The following is a 25944-nucleotide window of genomic DNA, read 5'->3' on the forward strand; positions in this document are numbered from 1 at the left end:
TTCGGCTTTCTGTTTCCTTTATGGGGAAAACAGATTTGAAAATCAGTCAATTGAAATCAACTATACAAACTCAGGAAAAGCAGAGATGGTAATAACACCATGCCCTGAGAAAGGATCAAAAGAGATCTGAGGAAAAAAAAAAAAAAAGATAACACATACCACAGTGTACACAGTGTAGAGGTATTCTTCTATAACAATTGCTCAATGAGACACACTGAAGAAAACTTTTTTCTTTTAATTTTTAAAATTAATTAATTAATTAATTAATTAATTTTTATTAGCACAGTTTATTCACACTGTATCCCAGCTGTAGCCCTCTCCCTTTTCCCTACAAACCCTACCCTCTCTCTCCTCCCCCCATGCCCCTCCTCCAGTCCACTGATAGGGGAGGTCCTCCTTCCCTTCAAGAAAACTTAAAAACGAAGCAAACAAACAAATGTACACAAAAACAGTGAACTCCAAGAAAGATGGAAAGTCTGCTTTTACAAAGTTTTCCTTGAGAAGTCTAAAAAAGTAGGAGCCTTCCAAGTTGCTCCGTGCCTTCAGCTAAAGAACTGAAAGTGGCTCAGAAGCAATCTCTTTGACTGTCTTAACCTCTATCTCTCTCCTCCACAATGAGAGTCACAGCAATGAGAATTTCTCTTTCAAGGTGGATTATAGAAAACAAGATTCCCTAAAACAACCAAAAATCTGAACAGATCAGACTTCAGCTTCTCCCTTCAGTCCAGTAGACTATAGCCTTTCTTTCAATTGTGTTCCCGGGGTGACAGTCTAATCCAAACATAACGACAAAGATCCTTTGTGCTTGGGTGCATATTACTATGCTGTACCATAGCATGTAAAATTATATGAAGCAAATTTATTGTGCTTCTCTTTCATTAACCTGTCTTTGTAATGGCAACATTAGTTGTGACTTTTATTGTAAGTGAGGAAAGATGATGAGGCAGATCAAAGTTATACAATTTCTTAATTGTGTTAGCTTAGAAGTCAAACAACTTTAATGTTAAGAATGGTGATGTTAACGGTGTCTTTATTGCAAAGAATCCTTAATATTTATATCTATTTCATTTAAGCTAAGCTAAGCTAATCACAGCCAGATGATTTTTCCATGTGATTGGCTGATCACAGATACTTCCTTAGTGCCTAACATCTGTAGAACTCTGAAAATGTAATGGATGCTTTGAAAAGACCACAGTGTAACTACAACAAAGATTGGCAAGACAATGTTGTTCTATCCACAGACCCATTCTCTACAGGAACTCACTAAGCTCAGTTCTACACATGCTAGTTTACCTTCAATCACTTGGAAAAGCTTCATTCCTAGAAACAAAAGACTCCAGTGGTGGATTACACTCTTGAGAGTAAGCTCTGTCTTGCCCCAAGTCACTCCATTTTGTGTAGGACTATTTTGTAGGCTGTCTCCTACCCAGAGAGACTCCATTTTAAGAGTGGCATTTAGCCCAACAGCCTCACTGGAGAGCATCATCTACAGGGCATAAACTGAAAAATAACTAATTCTCACAGTGTAAAGGGTGTCACTTTATCAACTTATCAAAGTAAATCAGGACTATTACAATCTACGTAAATTATATAAATTTTTTAAAAATTATTAATAACTAAAAACATATTAGGAAAACCAGGTCTGAGACCTTACTGGAAAGAGAAAACTGAGAAAAAGGTACAGTTCCTCACCAGAACCACATCAGGCACAAGATACCTAAGACTATGATGTTGAAAGAAGAATGAGGAGATTTGAGGGATGCCATAAAGCAAACCAACAATAGAATTTAAGAGCTCTAGAAGAAATGAGAAAAAGACATAGAAAGCATTCGAGGAAGGATAGCTAGCGATTTCTAAAATTTTATGAAAGTTATGAAAATAAAATCCCAAGAAGCTCAACAAAGTCCAAAATTATCTTGAAGAGATTGATATGAATAACTCTAATCAGACATTGAAAAGAAAAGATGGAGAGAGTTTTGAAAGCAGAGGCAACACAAAGCATGAAGGAGATATTTCACAAGAATACTAAGATACTTGTCTTCAGGAATTTGGGGGACTACTTGACTATGGAAAAATATATCAAATGTACTAAAGGAAAGTAGCAAAACTTGTCAACTAAGAATTCTAGTTCAAGCAAATTATTCACTATTCAACAAAGTTATAGAGGAATTAAGATCTTTCCAAATAGTTGAAAAAGGCAGAAGCAGGTTGTTACATTTGAACTTGCTATGTGAGGGAGACTTGGAAGTTAAAGGGATAATAACTTAGAGATTAATTTCAAGTCATATGTCAAAAGAAATATTTTAATAACAACGAATGCTTAAGCAGTTGTAGAAGCTTTTATTATTGATATAACTGTTTGCAACTAAAAGTGTAGTTTTAAATAGTTATATATGATTTACGGCATTAATGTGTTAAAAATACAATTATTGGGAAAGCTAGTAATACTTTGGAAATAATGTGGAAATTGCAGCTATTAGTTTTTACATGATTTTAAATAATAATTCATATGAAAGGTTTATTAGCTTGAGTTTTGTAGCATACCATGTACAAAGGCCTTATTTTTGTGATAACCAGACAGAAAAGAAATATAGATTTAAAAAATCTGAGGTTTAAATATTATTTAGGACAGGCAGATAAATCAGAATATTATGAGATTAGGCTGTCAAATGTAATCTCCATTGTCATCACAAGAAAAATACACAAAAAGGGATGAGAAAGAAGATTTAATATTTTACCATGAAAAGTCATCTAAAAAAAAAGAGAGTAATGGAGGAAACATAAAACAAAATTTCTAAGTACCATAGAAATCTAATTTCAAAAATATCATTAATCAATGAGAATTTAAACCAATTAAATATTCTAACTACAAAAAACTGTTGGGGGAATGTATATAAAGAACTGTATTCAAATTTGTGATGTCAACTAAGAATGAATTTAGAGCTGGAGACTCATACAGTGAAAGTCAAAATATTAAAACGTTATCTCCTATAAGGAATAACCAAAACATGGAAGGAGCAGCTCTTCTAATATCCGACAAAATGGTCTTTAGCTATAGAATAATTCCAAAAGACAAAGGAAGATATTTTGTACTAATAAAGATTCAATACAGCAAAAGGATATAGCAACTTTAAACATGTATATCCCTAACAATACTCAGTCAAATATACTGATCAGGGGTGCAGATGTAGCTCAACAAATTACCAGCAGCCTAATTCAACTGTATATTACAAATTGTGTACAAAATGGCTGTGAGTTATCCCTTTACAGTGAGGATAGCTCAATGGGCAAAACTCTCCCATGTGAGAATATCAGCTATGCTAACAAAAAATAATGTGAGGAAAACACGTGATTATATTGATTAATAAACACTGAACAATCTAATATCTTTTAATACTAAAAACACATATGAAAGCTGGAAAAAAAGGAAACTATCTCAATATAAGAACCCTGTTTGACTGAGAAATCTGTTCCTAACAATTTTAGCAGTCTAAAGGAGACTCTTGGGTTGGAGAGATGGCTCAGTGGTTAAGAGCACTGGCTGTTCTTCCAGAGGTCCTGAGTTCAATTCCCAGCAACTACATGGTGGCTCACAGCCATGTGTAATGGAACCTGATTCCCTCTTCTGGTGTACAGAAAACAGAGTGTTCATATACATAAGATAAATAAATCTTTTAAAAAATAAATAAAGGAGACTCTTCTAAAACTCATCATCACTTTTAAATTTTTACTAGAAATAGCCCCATTGTCACAATCAAACATCTTAAATCCCTGATACAAAGTTTGGTAGCTAGTTTATTTCCCCTTCTGAGTGATCTTAGAACATCCTTCTTTGGATTACTTACCTTCTTTGGGACTGTGGGTTGTAGCTTGGTTATCCTGTGCTATATGGCTAAAATCCACTTATAAGTGAGGACATAACATGTATGTCTTTCTGGGTCTGGATTACCTCACTCAGGATGATCTTTTCTAGTTCCATCCATTTGCCTGAAAGTTGCATGATTTCCTTGTTTTTAATAGCTGAATAATACTCCATTGTGTAAATGTAGCACAGTTTCTTTATCCGTTCTTCTGTTGAGGGATATCTAGGTTGTTTCCAGTTTCTGGCTATTGTGAATAAAGCTGCTACAAAAAAAAAAAAAAAAAGAACCCTGTTTGATAAACTCAAAAAACTACCCCAATTAATTATGGAAGATGATATTAGGCTTTCTCCTTATCTTATAAACATGAGAAAGATGTCCAGTCTTGCCAGTTTTAATACACATATTATTGGTAGTTCTGTATAAACAACTTGATAAGAATTAAACTTAATATTCTACATGGAAAAGAAAATTAAAAATGTCTTTTCATAGATGATGTAATTTTCTAGGTAGAAAACTGAACACACACTCATACTCTTACCCTTAAAACTAATAAATACAGCAAAAAATAATATGCTAAAAAGACAACATAGAAATGCCACTTCTATTTCTATATATTATCACTGAGTAGTCTAAAACTGAAATTGTGAAAAATTATTCTACTTATAATTGCAGCAAAGTGAATAAAACACTAAGGAACTAACCTAAAAGGTGACGATTTTTACAATATCGCCTTCATTTACTTATGTGGAAAACTGATCTGAATAGTTATTTTATCTCCCTTATCAGCAATTACAGTAGATAACCTTCATTGTGTACTTACTACATGCTTCATACATGAGTTCCTGTATAATTATTATAAGGAAATGTATAGATAGATTAACCTTTGAGTTAAATTAAGAATGTAGGGCTTATATTTCTGCTTTGTAGATGTATTAGGAAGCACTGGACTAGTGTAAGGTTTGTAAAATCAATCAAATGGCATGCTTACAAGAAACACTCCGATTGGATTCTTGGCTCTTCAGAGATTTTTTTTTCTTCACAATTTATTCATTGTATATCCCGATTGAAGACCCCTACCTCAACTCTCCCAGTCCCACCCTCCCTCTCTCTTCCTCTTATCTCCTTCTCCTAGTCCACTGAAGGGGGAGTTCTCCGCTATTGCCATCTGCCCATAGCTTGTTAAGTCTCATCTGTACTACTTGGATTCACTCCCTTCTGGCCTGTCAAGGCTGCATCACCAGGGGCCAGTGATCAGAGAACAGTCAACTGAGTTCATGATAGAGGCAGCCTCTGATCCCCTCACTCAGAGATACACATGGAGACTGAGCTGCCAATTGGCCACATCTGAGCAGTGGGTCTAGGTTCATACATGGTCCTTCTTTGGTGCATCAGTTTCTGCAGGACCCACTGGACTCAGATCTTTCAGTTCTATTGGTCTGCTTGTGGGGTTTTTCTCCACTCTATGTTCCTCAAATCCCACCCTAATCCCACTCTAATCTCTTCCTCTATAAGACTCCCTGAGCTCTGCCTAAAGTTTAGCCCTGAGTCTCAGCATCTGCTTTGATCCCCTGTTGGGTAAGTCATTTCAGAGGACCCTCTATAGTAGACTTCGTTTCCTCTCTTCCATTGCTTCTGGTGTCTCTCCTGTTTGCCTTTCTGAATGAGATTTAAGCATTCTCCCTAAGGTCCTCCCAATCAATCTGGTACTTTCATAGAAAACTGATAATAACACTAGGTCAAGACTTAGCTATATCACTCCTAGGCATATACCCAAAAGATGTCCCACCATTCAATAAAGACATTTGCTCAACTATGTTCCGAGCAGCTTTATTTGAAATAGCCAGAATCTGGAAACAACCTAGATGTTCCTCAAATGAGGAGTGGACACAGAAATTGTACATCTACACAATGGAATATTACCCAGCTATTAAAAACAAGGAAATCATGAAATTTGGAGGCAAATGGATGGAACTAGAAGACATCATCCTGAGTGAGGTAACCGGGAAACAGAAAGACAGGCATGGTATACGCTCACTAGTAAGTGGACATCAGCCATATAATATAGGACAGCCTTCTACAGGCCTAAAGAGGCTCTTCAGTTTTTAAACCAGAAAGAGAATGCTGCCTGCTTTTCAATCATAGCTAAATTTATCTATTGTCACCATATATTTTTCTCTCTATAGTAAGTCATGGCTTAAAGGTAAGGACGACATTTGCATCATTGATTCATTACTAATTTGAATTCATCTAAGTAAATGAGTTTAATAAGATAGAAAACTGAAGAGTTAAACTCTGTAAGTGATTGTGGTTCAGATATTTTAGTTGCAGTAGTTAAACTTACTTACAAAAACCTTAAGGCACATTATTCAAATTAAAACTACTGAATTTACTAGCTATAGTTAAACAATATAGCCAGACACTCATGATTCACTTACTCATCCAATGGCTTCTTATTTATTGCAAGGAAGTCATTTTCCAGATCCCTCTCTAGGCTGTTTAGAAACAAAGGAAATGAAACGTATTTGATGAAACTGGAAGCTGATGTTTCACAAACAACCTGGGCAGTGGACGAGCGGAAACACACAGAGGATCTTCACGAACAGTCCCACCTAGGAAGATTACAGAAGGCTCCCCGGGGAAGCGATGGATGAATCCAGTGCAACTTAAAAACCTGACAAGAGTGAAAATGGATATACAAGTTGGATAAAAGGTCACTATGATGAGAGAGGTCACGGCTACACAGAGAATTCTAAGAAGTTCTGTGTTGACCGAGTAGAAAAGATCTGACCAAAAGATCAAGGGATTAGTGTGGAGGAAGTCAGCCAGGGTCCGGTCGCGGGAGGTTTGCTTCTTCAGCTCCAAGGACAAGGCTTGCTTTCCCTTTTTGTCACAATGAGCCAAAGTGGACTATAGGGTGGGACTTGTGTTTTTGGCAGACTGGACACATTTTAAAAGGTGGAGCTGTGGAGTGGTGCTGTCAGGATGCCAGAGAACACAGAGTGAAAAGTAAGGAAGGTCTTACTTATTAATTAGTTAGATGAAAGGTTTTATGCTGACGTGCGGATTTCTTTTCAGGAAGAAGACAAAATAACAAACGTCTTTATCTCAATCAAGTGGAATCACCCCAAACTTCGACTATCAATTAAATAACATCAGAGAACTCCGAATGAAAAGACGAATTCATATGAAAACATGTCTTTTCAATGAAGCATTCATGCGGAGCATCTACAAGAACAGAAAGACCACAGCATGCCTCTCAAGGAGAGCTGTGCTAAGATTACCTTAATCAGCTGGCACCCTTGGAAGCTAGTTGAATGGGAGCCAATACAATATGATTGCCTAGAGGCATCAGAGTCTTAGCTAGAATTATCTTTTTAATGATCAAAACATTGATATTTTGGTCAAGGTAAGTTTTTATTGTGAGAGATATTCCTGTGCCTTGTAGGCTAACAGAAGTTTAGACTCCTGCCTATTTCGTACCAGTAGCACACTCACATTTATTACTTTTTTCAGATTGTATTATTTTATGTGTATGAATGTTTTGTATACATGTACTTATATGCACCATCTGTGTGCCTGATGCTCATGGAAGTCAGACTTACAGAATGGATATTAGCTTCCAAATGGTTGCTGGGAATCCAGTCTTGGTACTGTGCAAGAGTAATGTGCACTCTTAACCACGAAGCACGCTCTCCATCCCTACAGTTCTCCACTTTTAGTAAACTGGGAACAAATAGTCATCTACTGAGAAGTCTCAGTGTAACTCACCTGGAAAGTGGTATAATATCCTTCATGTCCTAGTTCATACTAAACCCAATTCACTGTAAAAATGTGATGTTCTTTGGGGTGGTAGTGGTTATCTTGATGGTCGTGGTGGTGGTGGTGGTGGTGGTAGTGTGTGTGTGTGTGTGTGTGTGTTTTGATAGCAATGAGGAAACTGTAGATCGCTTTTAGGTGAACTTTCAGTTTTACCAACTCTAGAAATATCTGGGATAGGGGCCTCTGATCATGTCTATGGAGTAATGATTTTGATTACAGTAGTTGAGGTGGGCAGACCACGTGTTGTTGGCACCATTCTCTGACTGGAAAGATAAATTGCTTAAATTGGAGAACTCAAGCTGAGTACCAGGAGGCATTCATTCCCTGCTCTCTGTCTCTTGAATGTAAATGCAGTATAACTAACTGCTTCAAGTCCTGCTGACTTGATTTTCTGCCATAATGGACTCTACATTGAATTGGGGATGGGGGAAGGAAGGAAGGAAGGAAGAATAGAAGGAAAGAAGGAAGGAAAAAAGGAAGGAAATACTGCTTTGAATAAGTTGTTTGTCAGATATTTTACCACAATTATAAGAAAAGAAACTAGGGCAACCTCTGCCCTTTAAGCTTACACATAACTGAAAACGTCCAGTTCAAAAGTACTTCTACTTCATTGTCAATGTTTAATTTGATTCCATCAAAGATATCATTTCTTAGAAATAAAGCAATGTGTGTTTTTAATGCTCCATATGAGCCACTGCCTAGATTATTGAAATAAAATCCCTGAGAATAGAGATTAACTTTATGGTGTGGTTTTCTGATATTTCCATTAATATCGCTAAGACTACACAGTGCATATTCTATAAGATGCCCAGCAGACAAATTTGAGTTGCTTTTAACTGACCTTCCAACACTTTCAGCTCTGTTAGTGGATTTCTGGGGTTACAGCTGTCCTAACTCTAAAACATGCATGCAGCAGGCTGATTAGTAAATTCCTTGGGAACCCACCAAAAGGCCTAGAAATAACCACAGTTCCAAATACCAGTGCCACTCAAAAGTGATGACTAAGTTATCGGAGCTTTAAGCAGCCTTAGCAATATCATCAGATTCAGAATACATAAAGAAAAAACATTTCTCTGCATTCTTCAGGCGCATCTAAAATGTTGTCAATTTTGGCACCATGTCTTAAGAAAGAAATTGTTAAATTGAGGTACATCCAAGAGATAAATCATCAGAATCCAAGGTGTCTTACAAAAGATTTTTGCTCCTCATCATCTTTTAAAAATGGTTGATATTGACATACAAAGTGCCTGAAAGAATTTCCTTCAACAACATGGGAGACTTAACATGGCAAGGGATTTTGCCACAGAGTTCATAAAATTACATTTGGTAAAATCTTAATTGTACAAAGGAGAATATATAATTTAGGGCAAATAATGTACCAGGATAGCACAGAATTGAAATATAGTAGTGAGGTCAACAACGCTAAAAGTGTTCTATAAATGGATGGTGTGAATATGTTCCCTGTTTGTGAACCAGGTCATTAACATGTCTCTTTTGTCTCTTTGTGGCCCTGCAAACATGAGTTCTACTGATTGTTATTTATTCCTCCCTAAGCCCTCCCCATTGCTTCTGCCGTTAATACCAAAGAGAACTAAGTAAGTCTATAGTGACTCTGTAAAAGATAGAGAGCTAGATAAATAAATAAATACATTAATAGGTGTGTATCTGAGTTCTACCCCGCAGGATTCCAGGCTTCCAAGGGAACGTTCATACCATTCTCATTGTCCTAAAGAACAGAATAATGGATGGCACAATGTAGGTTTGGCTGTTCCCAAACTGAATTAAAAATTAGCATTTCCATGTCTATTTCAGTTCTGCTTCATACACAAATGTTTTCTTTGTGGCGATAGAAATAAAAGCCTTTCCTGTTAGAACTTGAAAGCTCCATAAACCCCACGCCGGGAGCCCTTCTTAGGAGTTACACTGAAGTGCAATGTCTGTAAAATAATAGTCTTCAGAAATTCTTCAAGCACCAACAAGGACATAAAAACATGGAAAACATTACATTCACAGAGGAAAAGTATGCTTTCATTCAAAATTCTTACCTTCAGTCTAAAATTTTCACAAGACTGATACCAAATACATTCATCTCACTGAAACGTCTCTAAATGTTGTCATTTTAAATGTTTCTCCCTCTACTTATACAATTTAAACATTTACATAAAATCTTTATAGTTCAATATTCCTCTTCATTGTCATGATAAATACCAACTGGGAGATTTTCAATGTTTTATTTTCTCTTCTTGAGTTTAAAACTATCTAAAAACCATTAAGTAGGTTAAAACAGGATTTTAAATTATAAATCTTACTTAATTATCTCAAAGATTTTTATTTAATATAAATGCAAGCCAGAGGGAAATACAAAATAAAAAATATCAAATATGCAATCTACAATATGTTTCTTTTATTAAAATAACCAATTATTATTTTACATAAAATTTAATTGAGGTCATTTCCCTTCTGGCAAGTTATTTCAAAAGTTCTTTCTGATAATAAGATTTGTTATTTTACTGTTTTCCACCTTAATGCTTTTTTCCTATATGATTTTATATCTATTTATATGGATAATAGGAATCATACATAATTTGGCTAAATTCAGAATGAAGTTATATATTTTAATGTCCACCAGCAAATTGTAATCATTCTGTTTCTTCACTTACTTTTTTTTCCTCTTTTGAGATATATAATCACATAGTTTTCCCTTTCACTTTTAATGATGTTGGTGGCATAAACAAGTTCCTGTGTATCCATTGGCCATTAGTAACTCCCCTACACCCAAATGCCCAGTCATTCAGACAGTACCTTTGCACTGTGTGTGGTGTGACCATAGATAACACACACATTTCGAACAAATGACAACTAACATTCAAACTATGTTCTTGACCTAGGTGTTTTGGTACATGCCTTTGATTGTAGCATTCAAGGAAGCAGGCAGATCTCTGTGATTTTAAGGATAGCATGGGCTACACAGTGAGGTACTGGTTGAAAAAAGAAATAGAAAATATATATGTAATCTCATTTTTTTTCTCAGAATCTACATAACAGTAAACACATATTTAAATATTATTATTTACATAAATGCAAATACAAGCTTTCATAGGGAGAACTTTTGATGTCCTGCCACCATGAACCTCTTGTCGGTATAGACACTTGGTTTAATTGACCTTGAAATCTAATGATTACAATCATTTCCAGTTAAATGAAAATGCTACTATTTCTATGGTTAAAACTCAAGTTACATAACTTGCTGACATCAGCTTGGCCATTCAGATTCACAGTCATCTTACTGCTATGTGTCTCTAGATCAGATGTGGATTTCTTACACTTCCTATTTTCATGCTGTGATCAGTCACTTTAATGCAATTCTCTGTACAGAGAATTACACAATTGACATTAGAAGATATACATCCCATAACTACTAAAATTTTACTTAGAAAGTTATCATGTAAGACTGGGTGATATCACATTGTGGTAAAACTGTTTACCATGATGATTTGATTTCAATCCTGTAACCCATCATGAAATAAGAGAATAGAGTTCTGAGTCCTATACTCTGACCTCGAAACATGTGTGGAACAAATGTATCTATCCCTTAATAGACACATACAAATGTACAAACACACACAGAGTACAGTAAAAGTATAAATAATGTTATATGGACATATGTCTTATTAATGTAGTTAACGTTGTGTTTCAAGATAAAAACATAGATAGGTGCTCACATTATGAAGTGTTTTGTTCTATAAAAGTGGAGATGCAAACATTTTTAAATGTCAGCATTGACTAACAAATCACAGGAAAATACATATTTTCTTCACATAAGAGATTTGCTTTAGAAAAGTTCACATGATGTAAAGTTCTGTTGAGGGGATTGTATTTTCCCACTAAAATGTATTTCTAAATGGCACATATATTTTCACGATAGAAAATGTAACCCTTAGAGGATAGAATAAATGCAATGAAATAGTCTATCATATGTGGCATTCTATAGTTAGTGTTATTTTGCACTACATAAGACATTTGCAGAAGTATCTCAGTTCTGAACTTTCAACCTGTATGTTACTTCTTTCATTTTTCATTTCCATTCTCTTTATAACACATTTTTTTTATCCAAAAGAGAGTGTGCAAATTGTGGTTAATCACAGAAAACATACAATGTGTGTAACCAGTTATCATTATGATTGTGTTAATTAAATAAATGAACCGTGTTAAAATAAATCACACACACACACACACACACACACACACACACGCCAGCAGCAGAAATAGCAAACTTGTAATTGCTTCATTATAATTTAGTTCTCTAGAGTAGTATGGTTCAAATTGAAAAGCCTAAGATTTAAGATTTTTTTTTAAAAAAAGTAACTATGTGTTCCACATGCTTCTCAAGCACTTACTAACTTAATAAATTTCCTTTAAGCCTCAGCCCTCTTGTTGGCAGAATAGTTGTGAACATAAGGTGTTAGTACATTGGATGCAGACTGTTTACTCTAATAAATAGTGCAGTGCTTATTTAGCAAATTATACGTTTATTTCTTACTACTTTGTTGTTGTTCTGAGACAGCATCTCACTGTGCAGCCCAGACAAGTGTACAACCAGCAGTGGAGCCCAGACTGGTCTGAAACTCACAAAGATACACTTGTTCCTTCCTCCAGAGTGCTGGGATTGCAAACATGAGCCACATTTACCATGATATTATCTGATTATTAAATAATATGGTATTTGTTAAACATTATTTTTTTTTCTAATTATTCTGTGAGTTAAAGAAACACTGATTGTAGAGCAGGTTGTCCTTGAACTCATAGGACCTGCTGGTTTTGTCTCTGGAGTGCTGAGATAAACTGTGCGTGCCACCACACCAGGCTAGAGGAAAGAGCCTTAAATTAACTTCCAGCTCTTGAAAATGACTTTGTGCACTGATACATTAAACTTATTAATTCTACGTGGTACTACACATAGGAAGAAAAAGCTCTGTTATATTAATTTTACCAGTATTTTTATAGTATATATGTTTATACAGTTTCGACATGAAAACTACCATGTTTTATCACAGCAGCTGGTTTGCAGATCTCATGTAATTTATCCTCTTAAAATGCCTTTACTGAAAGACAGGGAAACTCAGAAGTTAGCTTTAGGACATTTTCTATAGTACAGGAGGAGTCTTCAGTGGTGTAGTTTTTTGGGTGAACTGGCCAATTTGAGGGTAGGACTCTTTTGTTGTGTAAAAAGTTGCTCACAAGATTTCCCATGAGTATAATATAGTTCTCTTGGAGTCACTAATGATCCTATAATTAATTCCAGAAAACTCAATCTTAGAAAGATGGGCTTAAATGGAATTCTTTATTGCTTCTCTGCTTATATGGAGTGAAGACATTTCTTTATGTCTTTTCCAGAAAAGTCTCACAACAATTTTATATAGCCAAGTCACAGGGCAGAATCCAAACTCAATTAGTCTGAATAGGAGTTACTACATTTTCACTCCCTCACTATATAAGTTGATGTGAAATATATGCCATGTTTTAAGGCTGACCTCAATAAAACGAGAAAACAGGAATTGATTTATTCATTAATACCTTCCTCCATTTACTATATACTTATAACTATTCAATTGACTCTCAGATGACTCTTGTGACTTAATTTGGCCAGAACTTCTTTCTCACAGCTTACCTCTTCCTGAGCTAATGTTCTGGGCTTTTTCTTCTCTGCTAAACATAAATTTCATTTTTTAAATTGTTCAAAGTAAACAGCTGTACTCATGCCTTCCTTGTCTCTCTTACTTATAACTCATATGCCATCAATAACGTACCTTGGCAATTTTTCTACCACATTGCATTTTGCATCCCCCAAGGAGACTCTGCCACTACAGTCCTATACTCTTCCAGTTTGGTTCATCAGAGTACACCTTTGAAGGCTTTAGCCACACTTCTATAGGAATTTACACGACTGCCATCTATTCTACTCTCAACTAAATATCTGAGCAGAGTATTAAAAATTCTGATCCAGTCATTTCACATGTTTTGTCTGAGCTGTCTAGTGCCAGCCTGTTCCAATTGAAGTCCCCATCTTTACTATTGCCTTCACCTTTGTACATGATTTGCTCATAAGCTACCTCACTCCAGCCTGGCTCTGGCCTTACCCCACTTTACCCACATTGGGTACAGTTCTTCACACATTTTTATAATGCCCACATTATATGGGCATTTTATGGGTCTGGAGATCATGGGCTAAGAGCAAGTACTGCTTATGGAGAAAACCAGAGTTCCATTCCCAGTACCCATAGTTGGTGGTTCACAATCACCTGTAATTCTTGTTTCAAGACATCCTCCATGGGCCTTGCACTCGTGTGCACTGAGACCCCCTCCTACACATGCACATAATTTAAAACTATAAAATAATTTTTGAATATTGTCCAAATGTGCTATGGCATGGCGGTATTGATCTTTCTGCCATGAATGCTTTCTCTCTGTCTGCTGGATGCATGGCTCCCCCACCTGTTTGCTCAGCGACACCAGGCAATTGTCGTTCTCTGGTCACCCTTTTTATCATCTCTTTTCCAGCTTATCTGACAAATGCACAATCAACTCTTATTCAGGGATCTCATATCATTAAGTTTCCCTACCTGCTAAAATTGATTTGTAGCCCTCAAATCAATACTTGTGGCCTTTTGAGAATTTCGTGGGTATGCGAAGAACAGCAAATATTTTGAGTCACCCATTATGCACACACAGCTAACTCCAAACAAATGATGTATCGCTCTTTGTTTTTACCTATTGAATATATTTTTGTGGTCTTTGAACTGCCATATTTTCAATATCTGGGCCTTTTTGTGGACTTTTGTTATCAAAATGTCCTTCAAGCATGACACCACATTGGAAGATTATTCCTAAGCACACAAAGGCTATGACATGCTTTCCAGAAAATACATGTGTGTTAAGTAAGCATTATTCAGGCATGAGTCACAGTGGTGTTGCACAGATGTTCAATGTTAAAGAGTCAGTTGTTGCCATTAAATGAAGCATCTCTAAACAGCAATGTGCATTCAAAGAGGTGATATGTTGGTAAGCCTACAAAAAAGTTGTGACAAGAGGGTAATTTGAAACAGCTCCTCCATTTGTTTCAGAAGCAATTTTTTTTCAGCAATTGCTAATTCAGCAATGGCAATTTTATGGACTGTGAAGGCAAGAAAAGAGAGTCAATTGAGTTATATGATCATTATTTATTGTCTGTCCCTAATAGAACGTAAGCTTTATGAGGACAGGTGTTTAGAGTTGCTATGTTGATTGCTGTATTGCCAGTTTTTAATAGGACCTATGAACACTTCTTAATACATAAATGGATGAATAGATGAAGCAATTATGGATGATGAATAAGTAATGGATTATTAAAAATGAATAAGAAAAATATCTAAGCATGTAAATAAAATAACATAAATGAATAATGATTGAATAAATAAACCAATTATGACCTCTGTGGCCATCCAGTGCCAGTCTGGTCTTTATGCTAGTAAAGTAGAATTAGAAGATGAATAAGATATGAGCTTCACTCTTGAGACTTTCATAATTAAAAGAGTCAGCTTAAATATTTAAGAAAACTACAAGCTGTCTTTTGCATTCCACTCTGGCAGGTGTATTTCATAGCCATTCAAATTACTGAATGTTGATTGTGAATTCAATTAAAGTGGTAGATTATTTTTAACATCAGCATTTAGTTTCAGAATATAAACTTTAGAATGTTTAGTAAATTTTTTCAATGGCCATTTCTTATCAGTGTAACAATATATAAATGTGTAAATATGCATTTTCTAAGGTGTGTGTGTTCTGTGTTGACTACTGGGAATTATGATGTAATGCTTATTAGGATGTGACCTTTCATTGTTGGCCTGATCTCTTTGCTTCAGTTTCCTTGTTTGACTTTAATTGTGAAAAAAATTATATTGACATCCCAAAATTTAATTAAAACATATAATCTACTTGGTATAAGTGCTATACATTGTGTTTAGACACTAGAAACTTTTTTTTTGCATTGGGAAGTTATACATTTTTAAGGTTTAAATAAACAAAAAAGATGAATAGTATAGTGTTAAGTGGAATACCCATTGGCCTTAATTTAATTTCCTGCAATATTTTGGGAAGGTTTAAAATACAGATTTTGTTACATGGTGGCTTTAAATGTGGTTTAGAGTGAGTTTTATTAGAACTTTAGAATTTTGTATCAACATATGCAAATGTGCTCAGATGTTCCATTTCAGTGGTTATGTTATAAATTGAGAATGATTACTATGAATATCCATTTTCTTTCAAAACCTATCTGCATGAATTTTACATTTTTAAACAGAAATGGATTATGCTAATGGGTTAACTCTTGAGGGTCCTTACAACCACCTAATTTTCTTTATTTATTTAATATTAACACAATAAACTTGTTCTTTGAAGTTAAATGAGAACAAGTGTATTTTTCTTTGTTAATCCTAATACTTCAGGTGAAAGTAGACACTGGGATTATCTGAAGAGTAGCTCTCTTTCCACAACAAAATAAAGAATCTAAGATGTAATCAGCTAGGTCTTCTGTGACACTGTGCCATAGTCAGGTGGCTTACCTACACACACACACACACACACACACACACACACAAACAAACACACGACACACAGAGAACACAGACACACAAGTCACACAGAGAACACAGACAGACATACACACCACACCACACACATACACACACACCACACCACACCCCACACATGCACACAAACACACCACACACACACCAGCATATATATTACTCACAGCCCTAGGTACTGAGAAATCCAAGATCAAGGGACCCACGCCTTTGTAGTCTGGTGACGGCTATCTGACTGGCTTGCAGATGATTCTTGCAGTTTTCATCAAATGGAAAGATCATCTCTCACAATGTCTCTTCCTATAAAGCCCTAATGCTCAAGAGGACTACTTCGTTTAGCATATATATTTTTGTTATGTATAGTTGCTGTAGTGTATTACAATTTCTCTTCTGTGTAATTTTACGGCTTCTTGTGCCTTTCAGGTTACTTTGGTGTCAGATGGAATTCTTCCAGCACTGTTTATTATGATCATTTAATTATGCTCATTACATGCAGATAAGGCTACATGACGCATCCAGTTAAGATCACACACGCTCTCCTCATCATTTGATGTCCTAAACCAATAGAAATGTGAATATGGGCAGCAATCAGGCTGAGATTCCCCAGGTCGGAAAAAGAGAACCATATTTTAAGGATGAAGCTTTACTTGAATGCTCATGGTCCTTTTAAAAGAGAGTTTATGTTTCAAGAGTCATCTATAACAGTGTTCCACATTGTCTGGCATCTTTTGTGCCACTAGGGTGATGGGTATTCTTGGCTATCACTTTGACTGTATCTGGAATTAACTCAACACCAAAAATGAAGGATACAACAATGAGATAATTTTACTTAATTTGAAGTAGGAAGATCCACTTCTAATATTGAGGTTGAGGACACACCCCTTCAGTCTGGCTTTTAAAGAGAAAGAGGACCCTTTAGTCAGGACCACACCCACTTCTGGAAGCCTGCAGAAGGAGCTGGAGGCTTGTGCTCTTCGCCTTCTTTCTCTCAACCTTTCCAACAAGTCATGCTTTCCTTCACTGGCATTGAGCCTACTACTTCTTTGGGATTTGAGCCTTTATTGAAGACCAGCTGAGACGTGTGTGTGTGTGTACTTACAGTGTATCTACATACATACATATATATGTATGTGTATATATGTATATATATGTACAATAGACAGCTCTGATAAATACACTTAGAAACATTAAAATTAAATTCTCTGAACACTAAAGTTTATATAGATTTCAAATGCATGTTTTGAAAATACCCTAAAATTATCTTTTGTTATATTGAATGCATATACATTTCTTAGGTCTATCTTTGTAAGTTTTATGTAAAATATGTGTTTGTGCATATTTGCATTTACATTTTGTGATATATTTGGAAAGAGAAAGGGTTGATCTGTCGTATTTACTGAATCTTTACTAACTTTTCCTTTCTCATTTTAAACTTAATAGTACACACTTCTTTACTTTGAGAATTTCTAGAAAACTTTTTCATTTCTGAAATAAATATGTCTTCTACTCTGAACAGAAGTTATAGGAAACAGTAGGATGAGCATCAACAGTTCTATATTTAATGATTAGATCATTCTGAAAATGTCCTTCTTTTATTTACTGTTAAGAACCTGTTATGTTGATGTTTCTGGCTTCACCAGGAGTATGGAGTTGGAATTAAGGACATGGGGTTTATCACATTCGGAAACCAATGTGAAGTAATATATGTGTGTGTGTGTGTGTATGTGTGTGTGTACACTATATATATATAATGATTTGCTTGTCTGTGGTTTGGCCTAGTTGAAAGCACTCTCATTCAAAGTTTTATGTTAGCCTTTCACCTCCATGTAACCCAGCATAGAAGTCCATACCTACTCTGAACTTTAAAGTGCTACAACTTTGTAATAGAAATTGTTTCCAGTCACATTTATCTATTTTCAAACAGAGCACAAGTCTGTTTACTTGGCAGAGGTATCAATCAGTTCTGGATGTAGTCATTACAATCTTAATGTCATATGAGCAATTGCCACAACAGGAGAAACAAAGAGAGGAAAGATAACTATTCCCTAAACATGTTCTACGCTTATTTTTCCATTATATAAGTAAATGTGTATTCCACATTGTCAAGCGATGTGGGTATACAGCAGAAAGCACATTTATTTATGTGTATAAATTCTGATGTCAGCCTTATCCATCAAGAATGTACAGACCTACATCAAAATCCCAGAAAATAACTGCCTTTAATAGAGACTTTGGTGTTTCATCCTTTGAATCCCTTGAAAAGCAAAGATATGCTATATGCAAAGTAAAAGTCCTTTACTGTCTTTGAAGATACCAAAGGTAACTTTTAAGTGCACTCACCATTTTCATCTCTGCAGATAAAATGTCTGGTAGACAGGCTGAGAGAGGTCTATGCCTTTTCTTTACCATTTGAATGTTTTTGAAATGAACAACAAACATAGTTACCTTTATAAAAATCCAAGAGCACTTTAAACTACCTCCATGTTACACACTTTGAACATCTGAATGAATAACCATTATCCTCTGAAACACAGGTTGATAGTTAAATGTCCATGTTTAAAGCTATGAAGTCTGATTGATGAGCATAAACATCAGTAGCTGTGTTTAAAAAAAAAGAAAACACAATTAATTGTAATTTGCATATTTAGTCTTCTAAGTGTGAGTAGGCTACCTTACATCACAAACAGCCTGTTTATACATATATGATAATCCTTTCATCTCAGGCTTTGCTCCAATTATCTTTTCAAATGGAGATGTTTATGAAAAGCACAAAAGGCATGGCATTTTAGATGCATGATTGAGAGCACAATTTTCTGATTTAAATTTACAGCAAGGTGATAAAATCCTTAAAAGAAGGACAAATGCAGTTTTTGTCATACTTGACTTTTTAATAATTTATATCCTTCAAACTTAGCATATATCTAAAATATTTTTAAATCTCTATGAATCATCACAGGAAAGAGGCAAAGAGTTTGTATCCACATGGGACCACCTGGCGCGTTGTGCTCTGTTAAAAGAGCAGCTCAAACGATAAAAATGCCGACTTCTAAGTCCAACAATTTGAGTTCAATCACTGAGCACAGCTGAAGGCAGTAAGGAACTGCAGCAAGTCATTCTCTGACCCGCACACTTCTACCAGAGTATGTGCACATGTGTTTGTGTGCTTGCATCCAAGTACACATGTACACACACACATATACACACACACACAAATAAATATATATTTGTGATGGCCTTAAAAAATAGTCATTTTCTAGCAGCATAATCAGTTTTGGCAAAAACACACCCAGATTTATTCCTTTCGTCAATTGGCTAGTGAGTAGTTGTGGAAATAAAATTGTTAGAACTAAGTAAGTAAATAAATAAATAAATCAGATTCGTTTTCCTGACTTCTACCAATCCCCATGTGTGAGAATCAAGAGCAACACACCTCTCCCTGGACCTCAGTGCTTAAAGAATGCAGCTGCTCAGTAGCTCCTGCTTTGCCAGAGTGATTCTCAGTCAGCAGCCCAAACACCTGGAGGGCTTGTTAAAATTCTCATCTCTGAGCCTCATCCCAGAGCTGCAAATTCTAGATCTGCCATGTGGTGAGATCTTCAAAGTCTGACAAGGCTTCCTTTGCTGCTAAATCTGATGGCTTGGAGGCCACACTTAAAAAAAAAAATGAGGAAGGCTAAACTAAGATTTTACTTAAGCAGTTTTACTTTACAGTTTTCAAACTTTCTGAAAAGCCGTCATGAAACTTTTCAAACTAAAACAACCTGTACTCTTAGATGTGTCAGAGAGAGTAGTTATCTATGTTTAAACTTGTTTTGGAATCTCTCTAGAGGAGATTTCAAAGCCAAGTGGAATTAATTAAATTGATAGGAATTACAATCAATACCAAGAACATAATAGGTGCTACATTGATTCCTATGAATAATTCTAATCTAATCTTTCATTCTTCATTTATCTTTTTCTGCAAATGTCTACTTAGTGAACAGGGAGAAAACCTGGTATAAAAATATGTCATTTGCTCAAAGGTCATATTTTAATTGCCCTCCAAACTTGGCTCAATATCCCCAAATGATATCTTCAGATAATTTGTTTCAGGAAAATAGCAAAGAATAAATAAATTAAAAAAAAATTAGATTCCCATTCCTTCACCTAATGTCTACTTCCAGTCCCCAAGCAACTTATTAGTGAATGTGTGTAAACTACGTAGTCTTTTAGAACTTTGCTTCAGTGGTTCTGAACTCACAGAGACATGGCTGGAAATATGAGGGTTCACAGGGAAGAGGAGTGGGAGATGGACTCTGGGAAGAAGATCTGTTTCCTATGCCACCTTTGGAATTTAAGAGCAGTGTCTGAACTTGAGTACATTTTAATTTCCAGAATACTCATTATTTATTTCTAAAAGTTGATAACCCTTTCCTACCGTTAGATTCTTGAGAAAATGAAATCAGAATAGTATTTCTTGTTAATACAGTTAACTGAATTGTACTTTATAAAGACTGACCTAAACTGAAGTTAAGGAAAGGAGATCAACTTTGGAACTCTTATTGGATTAAATACTTTGAATTATTAAAAAAATATTCATAGTGAATGATAATTACTAGCTTAGTTCATATGCCAATCTTCTTTGTTTCTGTGATTTCATTATTTTCCTGTGTGAGACATTGCAAAATTTAACAGATTTTCTATAATTTTCCTGCTTTAAAATATTAACTTAATATTCTGAAAACATCTGCTAAAAGTATCATGTGGCCAAATCACAAATATACAGTATTTCAATTAATATTATTATAATATTTAAAATGAAAGCTACCCTTTCTGCTAGCTGATGACACTCTTTACCCTATGTGTTTGCAGGCCAACTCTTTCCTGGTTGCTAAGTTGGGCCTACATATTCCATAAGGAGTGATTTTATATTTCCCGTGTTAAATGATGTAGATACGACAGGGACTGTCTCTGTAGGAAATACTAATCTTAAGAAAAGGCCCTCTGTCAAGAAGGAGCGCCTTTGGTTGCTCCTTGTAGGTTGGAGCCTGGAGAAGACAATGCTTGAAAGGAATGGGGGGGTGGGGCGCTTTGCAGGTGAACTTTGAGCGAAGTGTCAGCCATGTTCTTCTACGATGCACAGCCCTATTAGCAGGAGCGTATTATCCTTCTCACAACGAAATGAAAAATGTAGTTAACTGTAAATGTCAGCTTAAAAATCCTTCAGTGATATACATGCTGCGCCGTGTTCAAATCAGAGACAAAGTATGACTCCAATTCATGTCACTCCAATTCATGTCAGTTTTTCCGTTTACGTCTTTGGGAGCTTGTGTTTTTCTCAAACAGTGGGTAAAATGCTGAGGCTACTTACTTCTTCCCATGCTTCAGTCTTGTGGGGATAGAAACAGCACTGAATAAAGTAAATGCCAACCCACCAGAAGGAACTGAAATCTGGCTCAAGAAGACCTTTCAATGGAAAAGGTACGTTGCCATTGCTGGAGCTTTTGTTCCTTGCCAGCATATGAATTCCAAAGATACTAATATGTCCCATGTCTATGATTTGACACATAAAGCTTGTTTTCATTTCGGCTATTCTCTGATTCTTCATAAACATCTGAAAGACTCTACTGACCAAGGTACCGAAGCAGAGGCTGAGACTCACAGCCAAACTTTGGGCAGTGAGCATGGAATTCTATGAAAGAAGGGGGAGGTAGAAAGACCTGGAGGGGACAGGAGCTCCAAAAGGAGAACAACAGAGCCAAAAAATTGGGCTCTGGGGGCCTTGTAGAGACTGATACCCCAACCAAAGACCATGAATAGAGAGGACTTAAAAACCCTGCTGAGATGTCGCCCATAGACACAGTCTCCAAGTTGGCTCCCTAATAAAAGGAGCCGGACATGTCTCTGACATGAACTTAGTGGCTTCACCTCCCCCTGGGGGGTGGGGGGCGTGCAACCTTGCCAGCCCACAGAGGAAGACAATGCAGCCAGTCCTGATGAGACCTGATAGGTGAGGGTCAGATAGAAGGGGAGGAGGACTTCCCCTATCAGAGGGGTCTGGGGAAAGGGGCATAGAGGGAGAAGAGTGAAGGAGGGAGGGGTTGGGAGGAGACTAGGAGAGGGCTACAGCTGGGGTACAAAGTGAATAGATTATAATAAATAATAATAATAATACTAAAATAAATTACAATAAAAATCTGAGGTCCATGTAGCAGACTAGTGATGCATTGCTTCCCTAACCCAAGCAAGAGCAACTGTCAGGGGCTTTATTTTACATGCATGCATATAAATAGAATAGGTATAGAGGCAAAGAGTCTAGAGACACACTAAAAGCAAAAATGTTTTTCTATGAAAGAATTAATTATGGTTGGAAATACTATGAAAACTCAGAAAGTTAATTAATTAGAAAACTTACATCTAGCTATTTATGGTCTGTCTGACAGTTCTTTTTTAATTTAAATTTTATTTTTCTATTTTTATTTTTTATATTAATCACAGGTTATATACTTTGTATCTCAGCCATAGCCCCCTTCCTCATTCCTTCCCAGTCCCACCCTCCCTCCCTCATCTCCTCCCTGCCCCTTTCCAAGTCCACTGATAGGGGAAGTCCTCCTCCCTTTCCATCTGACCCTAGCTTATCAGGCATCTTCAGGACTGGCTGCAATGTCCTCTTCTGTGACCTAGCAAGGCCTCTCCTCCCTTGAGGGGGTGGGGGCAGGAGGGGTCAAAGAGCCAGCCATTGAGTTCATGTCAGAAATAGTCCCTGTTCCCCTTACTAGGATACCCACTTGCAAACTAAGCTACCATGGGCTACATCTGTGCAGGGATTCTAGGTTATATCCATGCATGGTCCTTGATTGGAGAATCATTCTCATAAAAGACCCTTGTGCCCAGATATATGTGGTCCTTGTGGAGCTCCTGTCCTCTCCAGGTCATACTGACTCCTCCATCTTTCATATTATTCCCTGCACTCTCCTGAAGGTTTGGTTATGAGTCTCAGCATCTGCTTTGATACACTACTAGGTAGAATCTTTCAGAGGCCCTCTGCTGTAGGCTCCTGTCCTGTTACTTGTTTTCTCCTACTTCCAAATGGGATGGACATTGTCTGACAGTTCTTACAAGGCCTTCTCATCCTTGCAAAAGTTGATGACATGGGTTATTTAAAAATTAAATTTATAATATTGTTTATGCCAGGTGCACAAGATCAAGATAGAAGAAAACAGTGACTTAACATGGGCTGTAAGGATTTGGCTTATTGTAAAATGAGAATGCTTGGCAACAGCATTAATGACCAGAAGTCTCAGAGTCTGAAGCTATATGTCAATTTACATATGAGACTCATTGATCTTCTCATTATTGACTTGTCCTCAAGTTATGGGGTATTTGAACCTGTCTCTCGATATTATTTTTTCTGACAAAGCAAGCAGAAAATGGGGTAATAGTCACTTGAGATGAATTCCCTTTAAAAAAAACAATTATAGATTAACACAATTTTCACCCTCCTTTTTCCTTCTGAAAATAAATGCATTTAAATGGATATTCAAATGGACAAATAGGTGAATTATCATTGGACTGACAATTTTCATTAACCATAAGTAAGGTGAATTGAAGAAGAAATAATCTAGCTAGGGCAACTTACGATCTATGTCTGATTTAATTCTCTCTTCTCACAAATTATATCTTTTTATATTTCTCTAAAGCTGAGAGGTGTAGGTGGCTATTTCTTTAAAAGTTTAATTGCTTTTGTGACATTTCATGATGTGGTTTCTTTAGGCTAGTCTCAGCAGGAGAAACCATTGTTATAACCCCAGTATATAAATCTCTCTCTTTCTCTCTCTCTCACACACACAGACACTGAAACAACATTCTTTTAGTCATGACCAAATTTTAATAAGTTGACATTCAGACTGGGTGGGTGGGCTTAAAAGAAAAAAAAAAGCACATGAAAATGAAACCCTGGTACATTTATAAAAAGACATTTGAAGTAAAAAAAAAAAATGCTGATGCAGCTGAATAACTGGTGCAATCTTCATCACCTCAGCTATATATGCTACTCCTGAAGGGAAGGTCGTTGAGACTTTAAGCTCCAATAGTATGAATTAGTTCCTTTAATCTACTCTGCTTTATACCCTACACCCATAATGAGGTGATCTTATCAAAATTATATATATATATACATATATACATATATGTATATATATATATATTTCTCCCATAAGAAGACACTATATTCTTGTGATTTCTCATGTATAGTGATGCACAAAAAAAAGACTCAAAAAGTATTAGGCATACATTCATGGTCTGGAAAAAAAAAAGCACATCTACTCATTCTGTGAATAAGTTTCTAGAAACAAAACTAACACTATCTACCCAAGAGCTAGGCTTAAGTTATAATGACTCTTGATAAGTTATGTCGAGTAGTGGCATTTCTAGAAGAAAACCGTTATCACATAGGGCATAGTATCTAACTCAGAGCTTTAAAAACTTCCTTGCTCTGACAGCTCCTTCATGCTAATATGTAATTTTAATCTTTTTTTAAGATTTTAGGTATTTTATTAAAATTAGCTTTTTTAGTAACTGCATTTTATTATGTTATTATTTAATATTTTTTATAATTTATTCCAATTTATTCACTTTGTATCCCTGCTGTGTAAATTTAATCTTAGTGATTCAAACGTTTTATTTTTTCCCAAAATAATTGTTGTTTATTATTTGGAAATTTCACATCATGCACACCGTCATATTCACTTCCCAATTCTCCCAGGCCCATCTACCACCCTTCTGGTCTCCTGAAAGGAGAAGGAAGAGGAGGAAGAGGAAGAAGAATCTAATTTGTGTTACCCATATATTCACTGAAGTATGGTCCAATTTCCAGTGTCTAACCCTTTGAAGTGTCAAGCCCTTCCTTACCTGAACCCTTCCTGGAAGCCATCAATTGTGGAGATCTACTTTTCAACATCCCACTTAAAGTTAGAGTTCTCTTCAATGCCTTTCTGTCTAGGCTGGGTTAAGGGGAAGGGGTGGAAAAGATTGTTATCAAAGCTTTCTATGTGCCTCTTTCTCAAATGTCAGTTTGCAGTCATTGATACCATTGCAAAAAGAGCTTCTCTGCCCCTAACATTAAGCATATTATAAAATTCCAAATGGTATCTGGCAATGGCATGTGCCATTGACCTCATGCTCTCTCATGGCAGTACAAACAAACCCTGGACATCAAAACTGCTGTCTGCCACAAAATAGGCCATGGGCACCATCACACCATCAAGGCAGCAGAGGGAAAGGAAATCAACATGCCTCTGGGGAAGACACCAATATGGTAGCCCACAGCAGTCTGGCCCAAGGACATCAACATAGCTTCAAGTGGCAACACTGACCATGGACATCGGACTGGCCAAGAACTTCAACAGGACACCCTGGGTTCAGAAGGACCATGGACTCCAACATGGCCGTTCATGACAGCATCAACTAGGGACATCAACATAGCCTCAGAGGGCAGCACAGGCCACACACATCAACATGGCCCGAGGTGTCAGCAGGGCTGAAGGACATCCTTATGGCCTTCAGAGGTAGCATGAGCTATGAACATCAAATGGCCTCAGGTAACTGCAAGGATCTTTTCAAAACATTGTTTATAACATAGTATGATTCGGGCCAGTGAGATA

At 36.3% G+C, this 25944-nt stretch overlaps 1 protein-coding gene across 14 annotated transcripts in view; it reads right to left on the minus strand.

Moving 5' to 3' along the window:
* Nucleotides 1-25944, minus strand: part of Tenm3 (teneurin transmembrane protein 3) — a 2741632-nt gene that overhangs the window by 1938339 nt on the left and 777349 nt on the right. The gene's annotated exons all lie outside the window — the stretch shown is intronic.

This window comes from Meriones unguiculatus, chromosome 4 (assembly GCF_030254825.1).
Source record: "Meriones unguiculatus strain TT.TT164.6M chromosome 4, Bangor_MerUng_6.1, whole genome shotgun sequence".
NCBI classification, from domain to species: Eukaryota; Metazoa; Chordata; class Mammalia; order Rodentia; family Muridae; genus Meriones; species Meriones unguiculatus.